The sequence below is a fragment of the Nicotiana sylvestris genome, chromosome 4 (genome assembly GCF_000393655.2).
Source record: "Nicotiana sylvestris chromosome 4, ASM39365v2, whole genome shotgun sequence".
NCBI classification, from domain to species: Eukaryota; Viridiplantae; Streptophyta; class Magnoliopsida; order Solanales; family Solanaceae; genus Nicotiana; species Nicotiana sylvestris.
In genome coordinates this window covers 90,334,000-90,353,604 of record NC_091060.1, presented here as the reverse complement: position 1 = coordinate 90,353,604, position 19,605 = coordinate 90,334,000, and positions in this window count along the sequence as shown.

The following is a 19,605-nucleotide window of genomic DNA, read 5'->3' as shown; positions in this document are numbered from 1 at the left end:
AAGAAAGATGAATTTTGCAGTAGGGTTGTAAGGAAATTCAAAGAAGAAGAAGATTTGTAAAAGTGAAGGATAAAAGTTATGAGTAGTGGAGAAGTTTATAGACGGCAAAATTCGTGGTCATGATTACCTCAAAAATTGGCAAAAATATTTGCCGAATCACAGGATAACACGTGTTTGAGTCATTAAATGCAAGAAGACATGCGTCCTTTCAAGATTCAGAAACTATTCAAGAACATTTTCGCCAAGGAAAAAGGTCTTATCTACTTCCCCATAGCTGGAAAGTAGGGGCTATCTGTATGGGATAAAATTGGTTAGCAATAGTTGGATGAATGAAAAGATGACACGTGGAACTGAAGACAGGTAAGGTATGAGTCAGCCAATAGTTGGCATCGGATACAAGAATGAGCTCGGTTCTGTGTAAATTTCAAAGGCATGGGAACCGATAACAAAGAATTGCAAGAAAGACATCGATTTGGAAAGACAACATTCAATGAGCAGTCATTACAAAGAATCTCTATATTTATAACCAATAGTTATGCAACCATCAATAGCGATATTATTCTCATTCAAGAAGGGCTTAATTTGTGGATCTTGCCTCCCTAAATAGAGCTATAAATGGGAGAAATAGTATCCATTGTAAAGCACAAAAAATCATCTGTACTCAAAGGCTATATTTTGCTCTCTTATTATAAAATTACTTGCTTTCTTTTGTTCTTAATATTGTTCATATTAGTACTCCCGAATAGGCTCATTATACAACTAGGCTTGTATTTTTTTAATTTATTTTTATAATCTGGACTCTATTCTTATTTATTTTATATTTTCTAGGTCAAGTTAATTCACGTGTCTATAAACCAAATTACAAATTTAACGGTACCATTTTACGAGTAAATACAAATTACATACAAATTAGTATTAAATGAATATCTCTTTATATTAGGATTTGAACAGAGAATATCAGTTATTTCCTCTTTGCTCTCTCTCTCTCTTCGATATCTCTCTCTCTCTCTCACCCTCGTTGTTCTTTCCCCAACATGATTTTCTTCCTTTAATATTCTCTGTTTTTCTTTTATTCTCTCATCTACTTTGTCCTTTTTTCTCACGGAATTCATCATTGGAGTTCAATCATTTTACTCTAGAGTTTTAACTTAGCAATTTCCTTTCACGTTGCACAATTGGTGTTCGAATTGAAATTGCTAATCAATAAATTTTGAAGATGTTTTGACTCACCACTATTGACAGCCATTAAAAAGTTTCAAAACTTTGAATTCGAATTCGGATTTTCAAAAAATATTATTTATTTAGATTGAGTGTTGTTGCAAACAATTGAAAATATTCTTTGCAGATTATATCTCAATTTTGAGAGGGGTTGATAAAGATTAAGAGTTTATTTTGGTTGGATTTCAAATTGAAACTCGAAGAAGAAGATGAAGAACACATGACATACAATATACATAAAAAATTATATTAAAGTTGTATTATAGTTATATATAAATTTCATTTAAGTTGTATTCTGTTGGTTATATTTTTTTATTTAAATATTGTTTGAAAGTTGAAAAATAGTTATGTAATGTATGAATCGTCGTATGAAATTTGTATTTACATTATAAATACTATCTTTTTACACAAATTTGTTGATATGTATCAACATTTTATTAAGAGAGGAAGTTTTGGTTGAAAATTTATAGAGGATGAAGAACACACCACATAATATATACAAATCATATACAAGATACATACAAAAGACATATTGTATAAAATTTGAATAAAAATTGTATTTAAGTTGTATGATATTGTAATTGTATTTAACTGGGTAAAAATAATGTATGAAAGTTGTAGATAAATTATAAATGAGTTTTATGTTATATAATTAGTTGTATAATTGTTTTTAGTTTAGATGTTGTTGTAGATGATGTATCAAATTTGTACGAAATTTTATTTTAAATTTGTATGCTATTGTACCATACAAATTTATCACTGTTGATTTTCTATTGCTGCTGCTGGTGGTGCTACATCGACGGAGGTGGAGGCATTGAATATTTTACTTAAATTTTCAGTTTCACAGAGGTGTGCATCCAAGATTAAATATTCAACTCTCCACGCTTTTGGGTGAAATGGGGCAGTAGTGAATAGGGAAAGATGAGAGGAGAGAAAAAAGAAAAAAGGTGTAACTGAATCTAATAACGGATTGTATATGGAGAGAGCCAAAGAAAGAGGAGAAGAGGGAAAAAAAACGGTATAAATAAATTCTCTAATTTAAGGCACTAATAATGGATTGTATATGAATTAAAGAAAAATACAGCTAGGTCGAGTAATATACAAATCTAGGATAATTTTGGTGAATAACAATAACAACAATGACCTAGTGAAATCCCTCTAGTGAGGTCTAGGGAGGATAGTGTATACGCAGACCTTACCCCACCCCAAAAGAACAGAGAGAAACGAAAAAATCCCAAAAAGAAATATTAAGTTATATATAAAGTGTGCCAAACCGGGTAAGGAGGTATAATATGGGCCAAATTTGATTAGGATAGAGATTTTTACATATCTGTACTATTTTTGAAACTTATTTACCCTCAATATTAAAGTTTTAACTTAACTACAAGCTAATATATAATTTACCAATTGTATACAAAATATCATATTAGAATCTAATCTCCCATATTTTCTCTTCCTCATCCAACCTAAAAGCTTAAGCTATGTGGTCCAGCAATACCAAACCTAGAGGCTTGCTACGTGCAACGACTCATATTCCCTGCACCTCAACATTAAGGGTATCTTCTATGAGGATGAACATCCAATTATGTGATTAATGATAGTTCAAATGAAAACCATTTGAATGACACTGACAATCTGTTTGCTCGTTAACGAAAGTTCCTTTTTTCCCAATTTTAAAGTTAGAACGTAATTGACATGCGAAACTCCATTAACAACCACTAAAAAATTTCGAAGCTTTGAATTCGAAAATACATTTTGTAAATTATTATTTATTTGGATTAGGTGCTATTGCAAATGAATAAAAATATCCTTTGGAGTTTATGTCTCAATTTTTGTGAAGATTCGAGGTGATTTTGATTTCGAATTTCATATTGAAACTCGAAGAAGAAGATATAAAAAAATTGTATATATTTTATATGTGGAGTATAGAAATGACGTACAAAATATATACAACTAAAATAATTGTATGTAAATTATATATAAATTATAATTCTTGATCGAATTTTGTACAGAAATTTTGTATTTAAGTTTTATATAAATTGTAGATATGTTGTAAATTTTGACCGAATTTATATATATTTTGTAAAAAGAATTAATTTTACTTTTTGTAAATAAGAAAACTTAGATAAGTCGAGTAAATAAGTTTAATATGTCGTACATATACGAAAAAGTCCCATTGAGATATTCCCCGAGCTAATAGAGAGAGTAATTTATTCTTGTTTTTACTATATGAGAGACAAAGCATATTGATTACTGACATAAATCGTCAGATTGTAAAGCTGAAGAAAAAGCCAATCTTTATGAAGCATGATACGTGAACCATGACATTTTTTCTCGGAAACTATTAGCTATGTCCATCTATAAATAGCTCATTATAAAAATTGGCAAATTCATAAAATATTATTAATATTAAAAAAATATTACTAATATTAGCCAATTAGCTATTTGTAGCAAAAAAAAAGGATCAATTTTTTGCTTTCTTTTTAGTGAGTGTTATTTATATCTTAAGGAGCTTAAATCTCACTTTTGGGATGATTTGGTAAAGTTTTGCGGTGGTTTGAAGTGAAAATTCAAAGTAAAAATTGAACATGAAAAAAAAAATGATATGTGTATCACATTGTGTATCACATGTATACCTGTATGTAAGATACATGCATGAACATGTGTCGCATAAGAAGTTTTTGAACTCGATTTAATTACAAATTTTAATACAAAACAAGTCCAAATCACCTCCAATCTTCTTCAATTTTTGTATATTGACTTATCTATATGTTTTCAGTGAATTTCAACTATACCCATTGAAAAAGTTCTTTTTTTGCTTAGATTTTTGAAATATTATATTTATTTATTTTTGTAATTCATCACCTTATTTGCTACCTCATCCATGAATTTTTCTTTCCGTCTTGCATCTAATGTTGTTAATCACGCTTAAAAATATGAAAGGAGATTTTTGCATGTGATTCTTTGAGAGAAAGAGCCTTATTTATTTGGGCTTTCAATTTTTATATGTGTTTGGCTAGTTTTTGTAAGTATATAACTAATGACTAGATGTTGGTAAGTTAAGACTTATTTGGGACATTTGTGTAAGTTTCCTTAATTTCCTTGGATGGGCTAGTCGTAGCTAGTTTCAGCCCACCTACAAATTAATTTTGAGATTGCATTCCCTCCGCTACATGATGATGTTTGATTAGTCTCGGGAATATTTTTGTTCCTATACCATATAGGAAACTATATTACCAAATATGTTCATAGTTTGCATATTACCCTTCATGCTAATAGTATTTCTACATAATATAGACAATGCATTAAATAAGGAATCATTGTAGCTGTAGGCTTCCTTATTTATGCGCGCTAAAATTGGGGGATTAAATATTCTTCCAGATCTTCCACAACACAAATCATGCACATTAATCTTCTTTGTCAGTTTCGATTCAAATTTAACGTCTTTGCTTTTTCGATACACTGTGTTTCAAACTTTTTTCTGATTTCACAAATCAAAAACGACTAATTCTTCTACATCAAACACAATTATGTCCAAATTTCAGTAATACAAAGCAAAGGAAAAGAGAGTAGCAATTCCACAATTGACAGTCATTAAAAAGCTTTGAAGTTTTGAATTCGAATTTGGGTTTTCAAAAATCATTATTTATTTGGATTGGATGTTGTTGCAAATAATTGGGAATATGGTTTGGAGTTTATATCTCAATTTTGAGGGATTTTGGTGAAGATTAGACTTGGTTTTGGCTGAATTTCGGATTGAAACTCGAAGAAGAAGAAGAAGAAGAAGACGACATGACATACATTATATTGCAGAAATTGTAGAGAAATTGTAGAAAAATTGTATTCTGTTGTTTATTTGTTTTTCTTTTATTCATTTAACTATGCATGAAAGTTGAACAACATTGTATAAAAATTATATTTAAGTGGTATTATATTGTAGTTGTATATAACTTAGTAGAAATAATGTACGAAGATTGTAGATAATTTGTAGATAAGTTGTATAATATATAATTAGTTGTATGAAAATTATTTTTACTATGTATAAATCAGATATAAAATATACAAAAGACATATTGTATCAATTTTGTATGTAAGTTTTATGTTATTGTAGTTGTATTTCACTGGGTGAAAATAATGTGTGAAAGTTGTAGAAAATTATAGATAAGTTGTATTCCTCAATAATGGGAGATGTTGGCATATCAAGTAACTTTAGTGTTGCAGACGAACATGCATGAAAATAAAGATAAATTCTGTTATGAACAGTTTGTAGAAATTTTGTAGATAATTTGTAGAAACATTAAAATTCTGTATTTTCATATTAATTTTTCAAATGATATGCAGTTTTATTGTAGAATAAATGTAGAAAACAAGTCATTGTGAGTCTTATTTGACTCATTCCTCACATTCAACCTATTCTACAAATTCACGCCTCTTTAATACAATACAACTATACTTTCTTGAATTTAAAGGTATATCACTATATATAACTTAAAAAACATCTTCTCCTCTGCACAAGTTAGCTCCAAAACAGACGAAGTGGAATAACAAGCTCACATCAAAACTTTTAACACAAAAACACAAAGCTCAAATTTTATGTTATTGTAGTTATATTTAACTGGGTAGAAATAATGTGTGAAAGTTGTAAAAAATTATAGATAAGTTGTATTTCTCTATAACGGGAAATGTTGGCATATCAAGTAAGTTTAGTGTTACAGACGAACATGCATGAAAATAAAGATAAATTCTGTTATGAACAGTTTGTAGAAATTTTATAGATAATTTGTAGAAACATTGAAATTCTGTATTTTCATATTAATTTTTCAAATGATATGCAGTTTTGTTGTAGATTAAATGTAGAAAACAAGCCATTGTGAGTCTTATTTGACTCATTACTCACATTCAACCTATTCTACAAATTCATGCCTCTTTAAATACAATACAACCATACTTTCTTGAATTTAAAGGTATATCAATATATATAACTTAAAAAAATATCTTCTCCTCTACACAAGTTAGTTCCAAAACAAACGAAGTGGAATAACAAGCTCCCAGCAAAACTTTTAACACAAAAATACAAAAGCTCAACAATAAATAAACAACAGTCTACAATTTTTCTACAATTGCTGCAATATAATGTATGTCATGTCTTCTCTTCTTCTTCTTCTTCTTCTTCTTCTTCTTCTTCTTCTTCTTCTTCTTCTTCTTCTTCTTCTTCTTCTTCTTCTTTCAATCTGAAATTCAGCCAAAACCAAGTCTAATCTTCACCAAAACCCCTCAAAATTGAGATATAAACTCCAAATCATATTCCCAATTCTTTACAACAACACCCATTCCAAACAAATAATAATTCTTGAAAACCCAAATTTGAATTTAAAGCTTTTTAATGGCTGTCAATGGTGGAATTGCTGCTCTCTTTTCCTTTCCTCTTATATTACTGAAGGAACCCAAAATCATAGCCATCAAATCAATCAGGCTTGTACTCATCTTCCCCGGGCACAAAAACATTGGGACAAGATTGCAGAGGTGCCGACAGTGCCTTGGCTATGGAAGAAATAATGGGATTTTGATACAGAAATCATGGGTGTGGGAGGGAAACGTGGGTGAAGGTGTGGGAATTGGAGAGAAAAACGTGGGGGGAGTGGTATTAGAAGAAATATACGGTACCATTAAATTAGGAGTGTAATTAATACCCTTAAAAACCACTAATGGTATATAAATGATAATTAGTTATACTAAATGTAATTATATCAAACCTTAAACATTGATAATAATATAGTTTCCTATATGGCATAGGAATGTAAAAATTCCTTTTATTAATTTGACATACTTATTATATCGTGATTGTGGAATAACATATTGAAGTAATGACTAAAATTTTAGTAAGATAAAAATAACAGATTTGAACAGTTTCATAAACGGGAAGCTTTGAAAGTTGTCGAAATTGTTTAAAATAGAATAGTCAAACATCTAGATTCGTCTAAAAAAAAGAAAGATGCTCACATAATTTGTATCTAATAAATTTATAGAATTTTACTTAGACTATTGGGATTTAAGAGTTTATTTTTGTTTGGATTATGATACTTACTTGTATAAAGCATTTATTTAAAAATTAAATTAATCAAACTGTGGATTTTGTAGGTGCACATGTATTACATACAGGAAAAGAAATCCTGGAGTGTACAAAGAAAGCAGGCGTCATGGCTAATTAAAGTCTAGCTAGGCAAATGCAAAAGTTGAATTTTTAACCGTAGCAGGATTTGTGTTTAGTTATTTTGTAGTTGTCGAGTTTTTAAGAAGAAGGAAATAGTATTGAAGTTGGGGTTCTATGTCCAACTTCAAGTTACCAGTTTAAATATTCTCTATTGGTAATGAGAATTTAATTAATTATAAAAAAAATTGATTTAATATAAATCCCTTTCTTAACGAAATATGTAAATATTATAATTCTTAATTTTTGTTAAACAAATTTCGATCATAAATGGACATTAACTTAGGTAAGAGACAAAACAAAAACAGAAAATTATTTTAAATCCGATTGATCAAAACTAACACCTGAGAGTGAATGAAGGGAAAAAAAAAATTGCGTCGCCGGAATCGAACCCGGGTCACTTGGGTGAGAGCCAAGAAACCTAACCGACTAAACTAAAACGCATTATTGGAACCCTTTTAATCGTTGTTTTTATACCAACAATCTACGCATAAAAGGGAAGAACACGATCCATCATTTGGATATTCACCAACCAAGGCACACCTCCTTCCAACTTTGTTATTATGTCATCTTGAAGCAAATGGCATTTTTTGTGGCAGACTTGTTATCTTGCATCTTGAAATGCACAGATTCGATTCTTACTAAATTCTTCTATTCTCATTCACTTATTTCATTCTTTACTATTCTCGTCCCTCCACCCCAAAAGAAGAGGAAGAAAGAGAGAATTGAGTATTTACTTTTTGTCATAATAAATTTGAAGAGCATCTCTAAGTTTTTTGACAATTTTGTACTGAGCTGAGAAATATTGTGTTTACCCTAAAATCCGAGTAACAATTACACTTATATTGTAGTTTTATGGATATGTGATTTAATCCAATACCAATTGATAAACAAGAAATTAAATATATAAATTGAAGAATAAAATAAATCAAACCAGTGCGCAAGCCAAATCTCAACCTCGAGCTATGACAGTCTCGAGGTGGAATAGTGGAAATAGCAAGTTACAAAGCAACTCTTGATGAACAGTGAGTAAAATAGCTAGAGAATAAAGTGTATGCATTATCTTATCAGTCAAAAAATGTCCCTTACAAATGAATGAGCTCCCCTTTATATAATAGGGAAGTCCTAAATAAGGTTCACTTCTAATTACAGTAAGAAATCATATTTGACAGTTGTCTAACCGCCAATGGTCAATCCATTCCGCAATTTACGACGTGATCTTCGGGCCGTTGCGGGTATCTAGCTCTTTCTGTTACTGAACCATAACGGTATTATCTCGAAGTATGCCTTCTTCCGACCTCAGCAAATGATTTCGACCTCGACCCTGGTATTGGAAAGGAACCTCGACCCCGAGCTCGGCGTCCTGGCTTCTCGATGTGATATCACCTTTTCCATCGAAGACAAAATCGGGTAGCCCCAATTTCCACTGTATACAAATAGTCCCCTTGTTTTTTAGAATAAAATAATAAGAAATGACTTGAACCTCGATTTTTCGGAGACCCTGATGGTGACGTCATTGTGAGCACGTGATTTTTGCCCTACATGAATTACTCCTATACATTCAAAACAAAATAATTTCTTCTCATCATTTGCGATTTTTGTGGATTTGGTGGCATCTTCTGTTAATTATTTGCATATGTCTATGCATTTCATTTCGTTTAATTAATGAAAAATACAAAATAGGTTGCATTTGCATTTATGCTTTAATTTTATATTTTTAGGATTAATGGACAAATTAGTTGTTTCATAGAAATGGGAAAATCAAATAATAATAATAATAATAATAATAATAATAATAATAATAATAATAATAATAATAATAATAATAAAAATAGTTTACTTTGCACTTTTAATTTTTAATTTTGAGTTTCAAGTAGTTTGTTTTTACTTTCTTAATTAATTATGATAATTATTATCTGGGTTTAAGTAGTGTTTTGAGGGGGTATTTAGATTTTAGGATTTAATTTGATTTTTGTTATTTAGTTTTGAAAAAAAAGAAAGAAAAGAAAAATGTGTTTTGACTTGAAAATGGGAAAATAAAAGAATGTATAGACATTTTGGGATGCCTTCAGTTAAAATATGCCCAGGCCCAAGTCTTCCCCCCGTACCCGTCCAAACCTACGAAACCCGGGCCAAACTCGTTCCATACCCGGGCCGGTCACCCCAGTAACACCAAACGACCCCGTATAAATAACCATGAGATCTTGGTCGTTGGTTGCGCTTGATCTAATGGACCGGAAGTGGGCTCCTGACAATATATATATGTCCTAACGCCCCCTACCCCCCCTCCCCCCCATTTCGTCTCTTACAGATCAGAACACCCAAACCCTAGAGGTCGCCGCCCTAAATCCCCACTGCCATCCGCCGGCGGCGAGCCTCCAATCCCGACCAGATTCACACCAGACAACCATCTTACTCCCCTAATCTCAAATCCCATTTCCGTTTGTTTCAAATCCCCTTGAATCTCCTCGAATCGTAGATCAAAGGATGAACCCTAGAAACTCCAAATCAGGTTCTGAGGGAATTTCTAGCCTAAATTTGGTTTTTGTCGTGTGTTCTTTATAAGAACACACGATTAATATCATATTTGGCCGAAAAATCCGGAATTTGAAGAATTCAAGGTGTGTTTCCATATTCATTTTGTTGTTGTTCATCCGAAATTCCTAGGTATTCTTCTTTACCATGTTATTTTGTGTTCCTTTTCCCATCTTCTTCTACTCTTTCTCATTTTTTTGTTGTTTTGATTTTCTGTTTTGGTTTCATTTCTCTTTTTATTTTACTTCTCTTATTTTTGTATTTATCATCTGTGTCTGCATGCTAGATTTAGGGTGTGTTTGATTATCAGTTGTGTCCTTGTTGGGATAGTTTGAATCTTGCATGCTCGTTTTGGGCCTAATTTGGCTCCGAGTCATTAGGTTTCTGAAGTTGAGGTTCTCTGAGTTTTTCTTCATATTAATTGGGTCACAAAGATTGTTTAGCCCAAGAGGAGATTGGTTTGGGTCTGCTCAGACCCACTAATTCGGGTCAATTGGACCCTGGCCTTGCCTGGCATATAGAGGGTAATAATGGGGTTTTTAAAAGGGTACTTTAGGAAATTGAGGTAGGGAATCTTGAGTGTAACTGAATGGGAAGCTTCTAGGAAGCTGGGGAGGGGACTGCTTTGCAAAAACTGAATTTAAACTAGGAGTGTTTAAGCTAAAAGAAAAATTTAAAAAGGTTTTGAGGGCAGTTTCAAATTCTTTAAGGCTGCCCTAGTAGCTTGCCTATAAGAAATAGTGACTTGCAGCCCACAAAAAGGAGGAAGGAGCTGAAAATATCAGAAATCAGAGGCAGCTAAAAGGGGTCTACTGTTCCGTTAGAAACCCCTGAAATTCTTCAGATCCTCACCTCAATAGAATTCTCAAATAGCTAAGGGTAAAAAATGAGTTGAGTCTTGGTTGTCATCCACGGGCATAGGTCTGGATTTTAGTTGTATCCTGATTTTGTGTTTTCAGTGTTGCTGTTGTGGATTCCAATTTGGTTCAAAGTGGTTTTTCTTCTCCTGAGCATTTCTGGGTCGGTCTTGTTGTTGACACACTGCTCTTGTTACTGTTCTGTTGCTGATCCTTCCTTGCTGTTCTTTGTTTTCGAATTCCAGGTATATTCTCAACTGTAGTGGACTGGAGTCCTGAATAAGCTGTATAAAAATCTGGATTCAAATCGAAGCTTAAGTGCTGATTACTGGTGTAATTGTGCCAATTTTTATAACTATGTGTGCTCGGACTATTTATTTTATATAAATTTAAAGTTCTGCTCTGTTGAACTGTTGGTTAGGGCTAGTAGCCCAAAGTAATTTGGTTGAAATGTTTGAGTGTTAACATTATCACAGTGTTTGGATCCTACTTGTGTAAATAAACTGATGTAAGGAAATGGATCTGAGTCCAAGTCTGTTTGAATAAGCTTAGAACCCCCCTACTGTGCAAACGTTTGCTTCATATATCTCCTTTCCCTGCATGAAATTGGGACATCACATTCAGTGTTGAAGTTCTATAATCCCAAGTGGTAATTGCTTAAACCAGTGTTGAATGAATCGAAGTTAGTATATAGGATAGTTTCTGGGCAGAATATGGTGGTCATCCGAATTGCGACGAGTCTGAAGCTTTTGAATTCGATTTGCCTCTACTTTTTTTAATTAAGTTCACGATTTCTCAAATCGTTGTTCAATGTCTTTTGGTTGGCTAATGGTGAGTTAAGAACTAACTACCCAGTTTGGTTGCATGGATTTCAGTCCGCGAATGGCTTATTTGGAATTCCTTTATTGTCTCAAAGAGTTGTAGTGATGAGTCGATATGAGGTCCTTAAGGCTCCACATTCGGGCCATTTTGAGGCCCAGTGCTGAAGGTCTCTCTTGAGACGGACCTTCTCTTTGTTGGGCCTCCAAGTCTTTGTGGTAATTCCGTTTTCTTTTATGCAATGCATTACTCTAATCAGCACCCATAGAATCCGTAATCACATTTAGTTCTAATTGATCAAGCCCATTAATTAGATTGGATTGCGCCGTATCGACAAGGGCTATAATTCATAGCCTCAAAAGCAGTCTGAACATCTTTGGAGTTAGAATTGGGTTAACACACATCGGATAATACGAATAATCTATGGCCCTCGAATAACCTTAAACACTCGTAGTTTGCTTGAGGCTTAACTTAGACTGCCATTGTGACTGTGTATATGTTCGCGTAACATAGTTGCGAACTTAATTCTAAAAGTAACTCGAGGTATGCGTTCGCGCAACTTCGGTCAAATCCTCCTAATAATTAACAAAGCGTCAATTAATCGTGGACACGTTCACGTGACATGATTTTTGACGCGCCAAAGGAAAGAGTATACGTACGCATAACTCAATTCTTTAATTACGAATAATCAAATGATTTAAAAGCGGTTAATAGATAAATGCACATAGGTCCCTAAAATGAATACTTAAACAATTTAAGCCAAGTATAAATTGCTAAGCGACCGTGCTAGAACCACAGAACTCGGGAGTGCCTAACACCTTCTCCCGGGTTAACAGAATTCCTTACCCGAATTTCTGGTTCGTGGATTGTTAAACAGAGTCAATGTTTTCCTTGATTCGGGATTCAACCGGTGACTTGGGACACCATAAATTATCCCAAGTGGCGACTCTAATGTGTAATAAATGAAACAATCCCGATTCGATTGTCCTTTAATTGGAAAAACTCTCTTATATTTATGCCCTTTCCGGGGTGTAGGCGAAAAAAGGAGGTGTGACAGTCATCTCCATGACGTAAGCGCTTGAGGTGACCGAAACGTCCCGTCGGTTCGTTTCCCCAAAACATTAAATGCTTGCCAGTGGCGGTCGGCCACTAGCGCTGCCGAACCGTCACCGTGTGCCTATAAATACAGGGCTTCTTATTTGAATCAAAAACTTTGTTTCCTCCTTCAAACTTTCCTGATCTCTTCCTCTCTTCATCTCTCTCTTTCATTACCGGTTGATCCAACCCTTTTAGCACCAAAAACTATCAAACTCCACCTCTTTCTACTTCCTTTAACCCGAATCAATGGCGAAACCTCCAAAACCGTTCCTCAAAAGGAGAAAGTTTTCTCCTCTTCTTCCCGTCCAGCCGGTGATAAAGCGTCAGCCTTCATGAGATTGTCCCCGTCCTCTGTATCACAAAGAACGACCTCAAAGTCGAGAACCCCCCTCCCGCAATCCCTGGCCGATGTGATCACATATCGAGATATATTTGCTCGATAACGGAGAAACACCTCGAGGCCATGAAGAGAGATTGTGGCTGGGGGGACGAGGTCGTGGTACAGATCTCTGCCCCCGAGGAGAGTATCACTACTCATGTGGAGTGGTTCCTAAGTGTCTATATTTATCCCTTCACACTGGGTCCCATCGATCCAATCGTTATCGACTTCTGCAAGAGATACCAGGTCACCCTCAACTAGATCCACCCTTCTTTCTAGCGCATAGTGATCATTCTCCATTTCTTCTCCAGCAAGGCCAAGGGGCTAGAGTTCACCCTCAACCATCTTATTCGATTGTATCGGCCTCAGCTTTTCCGAGGGTTGATCAAGCTCCAACACTGGGCGACCAAGGCCTTTTTTGTTAGCAACGATGAGGATAAATATTGGGGTTAGAACCTATGAAATCATCCTAGAGGAGAAAATGTCGTTTCCAGAGAAGTGGAACCCCGAGCGTAAGTGAAGTTTTTACCCAGTAGCCTTTCTAACTCCATTTTTGCATTGCGTGATGCCTTCATCTTTTTCGCAACGGTCGCTTGGATGCCCCATGTGGTTATTGACCTTGAAGACTAGGTCCGGAAACTAGCCGCGAGCTCCTCGTATAACGAGCGCCGCTGGTGTGACTTGGTGAGGGGCAGATGGGAAGCCAAATATCATGGTAAGTTCATCTTGTAAGCTTTTGATGCTTTCCTCTTTATCAGAGATGTCTCTTTACTCATACCTGATTCTCCTTCATGTAGGCATTGGAGATATCTCTGAAATAAGGCCAGCCCCGCCTAGGGAAGAGACTGAGTCCCCGATTCCGAAATTGGGGAAAGATAATAAGAGGAAAAGGGTCTCGAAGCCCGAAGACCCCCAAGATAAAAAGGCTCCATCTCAAAGACGCAGGAGGAATCTCATTACTATAGATATAGAATCAGTCCACTAGCTGAATGATGAAGAAAAAGATGAGGGTGAAGACTCGGCACTAGTGGTTCGAGCCAGGAAGCCGGTTGAAGCTGCCAAGCCCTCCGAGCCGGAAACTCTGCCTTATGATGAAGAGGCTTTGAAGAAAGATGCGAGCAAAACCCATGAATCGCATGAGGTCGAGATTGTTCCTCGACCATCAACAAGTACACTGGAGGGGGCGGGTTCCGAGATCCCCAGTATTGAACAGAACGCCCCGAGTGATTTTCTTGGGGCCATGACAATAGGTCACTCTCCCTCCCTACTGGCTTATTCTGAAGAGGCCATAAGGGAGGCTCGGGATCTACAAATGCTTGACTTAGGTGGAGTCCCCAGCGAAGAGGATCCCTTATGGGATTGCTTTACCAGGGTCGATGACGCCGGCGATCTCAATGACACATCTACCCTTTTCAAAGAGGCTCAATGCCTTTTCTCTCGAGTAAGCACTAATTCCTATCGTTGCAATTTTATTTTTCTTCTTTTCCCTTTACCCTAACTTGTATCCTTCTTTCTGTGTAGTCTTTCACAAAGTTTAGGGCCAACCTGAGCCAATGCGAGGCCGGACTCCAGAAGACCTCGGATGAAGGAACGCTTTAAAGCTCCTTTGTAGTCAAAAGGAGGAGGAGCTCAAGGACCTTCAGGTAGACTTGGCCAAGGCTCATAATGATGAGGTCGAGCTAGACAAGCAGATAACTATCATTTTGAAAGAGTATGGTCTACTCGACCCAACTGTGGAGGCTAATACTTCAATGTCTTAGCTGCAGCAAAAACTGGAGAGGATCGAGTTGCTTCGAGGGGAGGTCGATCAGATCAAGGTCGACTACGATCGGTGGAAAGAGAACATGGACTGCCTTTCTGTGGAGAAAGAGGCTACTTTGGCCAAACTGGCATCGACCGAGGCCTAACTTCGGGAAGCCAAAGAGAAAAGTTTGGCCTAGGCCAGAAGGATTGACGAGCTCGAGGTCAAGCTTGCTGAGGCTAGGGTAGAGGTCGGGAAGACGAAGGTCGCGACTGACAAAACCATTGTTGTATACTTGGTCGATGCTGAGGCTGCTCAAATGCAGCTAAGGGAGGCCTCCAACCGAGAGTGACGAAGCAATGATTTGGCCAAGTTCCAATCACGGAGAGAGACCCTCGAGGAAATCCATGCTCGAGGTTATGACCTCTCTAAAGAGATAGCTCAAGCAAAGGCTCTTGAAGCTGATGCCAGATTTGTCGTCTCCTCCTCCTTCGACGATGATGATGATGAAGGCAACCAAGGAGGGTCTAACAATGATGAGGGGCCCAAAGGAGAAGTTGCTCCCGAGGGAGAAACCATCCCCGAGCATAGCTAAGATTTTTTCTTTTTCTTTTCGTAAAACCTCGGTCGGTCTCTTGTACATATCTTTTTTCAAATATATAAAAGAATATTTTTCTTGAATGTCTTCTCAATTTTTAAGAACATGTTTTTTGCCTTGCAAAATTTTAGCATAGTCTCATGCTTTAAGCGGTGTGTTCGAGACTTTATCTCGGGTGGCTTCCTTGAAGTTACCATGGTCGAGTTCGAATAAGGTTCGAACTTTGAGGCATAGACCCTTAAGGGTTTGTGTCGGATAATGGTAAGTCCTCGAGCCATAATCAAGTTATTATTATTTAGGCTCGGGATATTCGAACCCTTGGGTTCGGATTGAGTGAGAACAAGATCTCGGACCCTAAGTGTATTGGCCATTAGGCTCTTTTAGATTGGGCCATTATGGCCTCTAAAAGACGGCTATTATTTCCCTCTTTTGGCTTAAAATACTTAGTGAAAATTTCTTTATGCCTTAGCATGTATTTTTTACCTATTGGATTTTTTTACGGTTCGATGTTGATTTAAACCCTTCTGCTTTTTGTGACTTAGCACGTTTGCGTTAAGATAATTTTGATACCTCTTAAGGTTTTTTGAGGGCCGATTTTATCGAAACCCTTTTATTATTTGCCGAGGGTAGCCTATTTTAACCGATTTTTCAAAGAACTTGAAGGCCTATTTTTATTGCGGGGTTCGGACATCTCTGAACTGCATTAATTTGGCCATAGCCTTTAGGTATGCCTCTTGGGCTTATTCCCCAATAACACTTCGAACTTGTTCGAGGTGTTAGTCCCCGAGAAATATGGCCTTGGCCTATAGATCGAGGGGCGCCTTTTTGAGGTCTTGTGAATTCGAGTTTAGATAACTCGAATTTTTTGACTGTCGATGATAGTCCCCGAGTGTTCAAGGTGTATTTGAACTTGGCCCTTGAGCCATTTCTCACAAAATCATAAGTATGGAGCTCGTATAGTAGCAAATTTCTTTGAGACACAAAGCGTTTGATATAGAAAGAATGCTTCTTTGAATAATTCATACATGCGTACATGTTTTTCCATCGGGGTCAACTATTCTATATGGACACGGTTCATTCGACCATTTGGCCCATTACAAGGTTTCCCTATCGAGGCCCTTTGACTCGAAGTATTTTCTCGAAAATATAACCCCTGAGGGTGATGCCCCCCAGTATTCGAGGTTGATTGAAAAGAAGCCTTGGATATGGTTAAATATTCCTCAGGTAGCACATAATTGTTGCCTCGTTAAAAACCTCGCTGGAAAAATCCATTCAGGATAAAAACTGATCTAAGGGAAAAAGAGTGCAACGTGTGCTTAGATCTTTGTTTTGAAGAGTTTTCTTGAAGCCTTGATCGAACATCTGCAATAGGTTAGTATCAAATACAAATGGAAAAGGGAGAAAGTCATACCTCAGCAATAATATCATTTGAGTAGTGATACATTCCAATTGTTTGGCAATTGTTTGCCCTCTATCGTGCCAAGTTTGTAAGATCCCTTTCTGATGAAACCAATGACTCAATATTGTCCTCCCCAATTCGGGCCTAGCTTCCCTTTGTTTGGGTCTCGAGTATTGAGGGTAATTTTTCTTAGAATTAAGTCCCTGATTCTGAAGTGGCAAAGATTGGCTCTTCTATTGTAATATCTCTCGATTCTTTGCTTCTGTATAGCCATCCGAACAAGCGCAACTTCTCATTTTTCATCCAATAGTTCCAGGCTAGTATTCATGTCCTCGTGATTTGATTCCTCCGTTGCATGTTGAAATCTGGCTCTAGGTTCCCCGACCTCGACTAGAATGAAGGCCTCAGAGCCATATACTAAGGAGAACGGGGTTTCCGCCATGCGGACTTCGATGTTGTTTGATACGCCCAAAGAACTTCGGGTAGGACTTCTCTCCATTTCCCCTTAGCGTCGCTCAATCTTTTCTTTAAGTTTTGAATGATAGTCTTGTTCGTCGATCGGCCTCTCCGTTTTTGCTTGGGTGATACGACGTTGATAAGATCCTTTTTATTTTATGTTCCTCAAAGAACTCTGTCACCTTCCTACCGATGAATTGCTTTCCGTTGTCGCATATGATTTCAGTAGGTATCCTGAATCGACACACGATGTGGTCCTAGATGAAGTCTATAACTTCTTTTTCTCTAACCTTCTCGAAGGCATGTGCTTCCACCCATTAAGAAAAGTAGTCAATCATAAACAAAATGAATTTAGCTTTACCTGGGACCGCTGGCATAGGAACGACAATATCCATCCCCTATTTCATGAATGGCCTTGGGGTTAGGACTGAATGTAGTTGTTCTCCGGGCTGATGGATCATTGGTGCAAACCTTTGACATTTATCACATTTTCAAACAAACTCCTTAGTGTCTTTGTCCATGCTATCCCAGTAGTACCCTGCTCTAATGATTTTGTGAATCAAAGATTTGGCGCCGGAGTGGTTCTCACAAGTGCCTTCACGGATTTCTCGTAAAACATAATCGGTGTCCCCTGACCCTAAACATACTGACAATGGTCCATCGAACATCCTTCTATATAACGTTCCATCTTCATCCAATGTGAATCGGGCAACTTTGGTTAGTAGGCCCCTCAACTATTTAGGGTCCGATGGGAGCTTACCGTTCTTTAGATATTCAATATATTTATTCATCTAGTCCCAGATCAATGCTTTGAATGCGAGTTTGCACATTGCTTTGAATGCGGATTTGGGCATGGACCCCGAAGAGAGTGTGCGCAGGGAAGGCCGATCTGGTGGCAAAGGAACACAGGGTGTAGGAGATGGCGGAGTTAGTCTTCAGGTAATATTCGAGATGTTACAAGCCCAGCAGGCCGCTATTGCTCAGTTTCTGAGTCAACATAGAACTCCAAGTGTGGTCAAGCCTGTGACGACTCGGCCGGTCGTCTTAATAATTAATGCCCCGATCCCCTATTAACTGCTTTCCCCAAGTTTATTTCTGCTAATGTGATTTGCCGGGATGCTCGGTTTTGAGTTTTGAGGAGTTTTGGGACACTTAGTCCCTAAATGAGAGCTTAAGTGGTAGAAAGTTGACCGAAGTCGGAACAGTGGGGAGATAGCCTCGGAATGGAAATCCGACGGTTCTGTTAGCTCCGTTAGGTGAATTTGGGGCTGGGAGCGTGTTCGGAATGTGTTTTGGAGGTCCGTAGCTAATTTACGCTTGAAATGCCGAAGTTTGAATTTTTGAAGTTTCAAGTCCGATAGCGAGATTTTGATCCGAGGGTCAGAATGGAATTTCGGAAGTTTCAGTAGCTCTGTCATGTCATTTGGGATGTGTGTGCAATATTTCAGGTCATTCAGACGAGATTTGATACAGTTTTTGATCAAAAACATAATTTAAGAGTTCTTGGAGTTCTTAGGCTTGAATCCTATGTGAAATTGGTGATTTGATGTTGTTATACGCGTTCCGAAGTGTTGATCAAGTTTGAACGATGTCATGGGATGTGTTGGTATAATTGGTTTGAAGTTCCGGGTAGGTTCTGGGATGTTTTAGTGCAAAAATCATAGTTGTAGCAGGTAGGGCTATTCATTTGGATCGGATATCCGAAATCCGAACCGATCCATTCAATTTTGAATTTCGGATTGGATCGGATTTCGGATTATGTTTATTAAAATTTTGGATTTCGGATCGAATTTCGGATTGGTATATTTTAATCCAATCCAATCCGAAATCCGAAATTATTAGGACATGTATAAATACTACACTTTAATTTACATCAACCTCCAAGTTATTACCTTTACAATTGCTAGATTTAGATATATTGGCACCATAGTACTCTCATAATTGCATAAACATGAATTTTTCTTAATGTATTGCCTCTTTTACAAAGAAAATATACATATTAGTTTAACTTTGAGGCATAATAATACGATCCGATATCCGATCCGATCCAAACTTTAAAATCCGATCCGATCCGATATAATTCGGATCGGATTCAGATTGCATTTTCTAGAATCCGAAATCCGAAATTCGAATCCGAAATATGCTAAATCCGATCCGATCCGATCCGATCCATGCACAACCCTAGTAGCAGGTCTACGGGGGTTGCAGGCCCCAGAACTCACTCACGCGGTCCGCACAAAAATTAGTGTGCCCGCATTGAGTGCTGTGTGGACCGCACAAAAGCGGGGGCGGGTGCG